Here is a 1,732-nt window from a genome sequence, read left to right as displayed (position 1 = left end):
TGTGTTTTTCTAGCCTCTTCTTATACTCATACCCTCTAATCCAGGCAGCATCCTGGTAAGCCTCTTCTCCACACTCTCCAAAGCCTTCACATCCTTCCTGTAATGTGGCAACCACAATTGAAGGCAATTCTCTAAGTGTGGCCTAGCCAAAGTCTTATAAGCTGCAACATGATATCGTGACTCTTGTACCTAGTTCCCTTACCAATAAATGCAAGCATGTCATACACTTTCTGTAGCACTTTAGCTCCTGTAACGTTTGCGAGTTTGCAACTTTCATATGACTCATGTGCTTGTTCAGGACCTTTGCACCTACCCGAACTTTATACAGAACTAGACCTGACCTCATATCGACCATGTGTCTTACCCATACATTGCAATTCCCGTGGTTCCTACACCACTTCATCCCCTAAAGTTAACTGTCACTCTTGCTTAGTGGAGTTTTGTATCCTGGATTGGTGTTCCTGAAGCTGTTTCACCCTCGCCCCCTAGGTCCAGAAAGATCAGATTTAACCTGGTGCGTATTCCCCATTGGCAACTCTGGTGGACCTATCCTTGTAATTGCATGAGGGGTGATCCTATAATCAAATAGGAAATGGGACAGTTTGGTATCTAGTGAAGCTGTAGGCTGTTTCTTTAAACTTGCCTTCAAATGTTGGACTGCTCTTCCTGCCAGACCATTGGATGATGAATGGTTGGAGCTGTCCTTATATGGCAGAGTACCATTTTGTCTTCAGGAAATACTCAGGTTCCCTGCTGGTAAATGATAGCCCAATATCTGTAACCAACACTTTAGAGAGTCTGTATTGCAAAAGTTGTACCCAGTTTTTCTATCATCATCCCCGTGTTTGAGAAATGAACTCTATGCAGGTCCACCCATTTTGAGTGAGCATCCACAATGACTTATAACTTTGAGGCCATGAAAGGACCTGCATAGTTGACGTGTAACCATGTCCAAGGTTTACCTGGTCATTGCCACGAATGTGGGGGAGTTGCAGGCAGTGATTCTTGCCGTTGTTGGCATTTTGCCCACCAACACAGCTATATCAGTATCCATTCCTGGCCACCAGACAAAACTTCTTGCCAACATCTTCATTTTGGAAATCCCTGGATGACCTTGGAGGGGTTCAGCCAATATCTGGCAACGACCTTTGTTTAGGACAATCATTCTTGCTCCCCATATTAATATTGTGATCTGATCTTTCTGGGTCCAAAAAGGTTTCAGTTCTGGTTGTGACAGCCCTTTGGTTTTGCCATCACCACCATCTGTTTCAGTTTTGCCAGGATTGAATCTTTCTGCGTTCAAACTCAAGTCTTGTCAGCTGTGACTGGAAGTGTGTCCAGAAAATGTAAAACCGTTATGGACTCTTCCAGTGGCAGTACCACCAGTGATGCATCTTTATTTGGTACTTGGCCTCCCAGACAGTGTTCCACCTTGTAACTATACACATTTAGTATTAGAACTCACCACTGAATTCTGCCTGAAGCTATGAGCGGCACTGCCTTGTGCTCTTTAAGTAGATCTAGCAGGGATTTCTGGTCCATTATTATTACAAATTTACATCTGTAAAGTTATTGTGGAACATCCTGACTCCAAATATGACTACAAAGCCTTCCTTCTCTGTCTGGGCAAAGTCCTGAATGAATATGATATTAGACATTCTCCCTCTTGGGCAACATATGACTCAATTCTATCCCAATGCTTCTCGTTCAGGATCACAGTGTGCCAACACTT

This window comes from Chiloscyllium plagiosum, chromosome 1 (genome assembly GCF_004010195.1).
Source record: "Chiloscyllium plagiosum isolate BGI_BamShark_2017 chromosome 1, ASM401019v2, whole genome shotgun sequence".
Taxonomy (NCBI): domain Eukaryota; kingdom Metazoa; phylum Chordata; class Chondrichthyes; order Orectolobiformes; family Hemiscylliidae; genus Chiloscyllium; species Chiloscyllium plagiosum.
Note: the sequence above shows the minus strand (reverse complement) of the source record.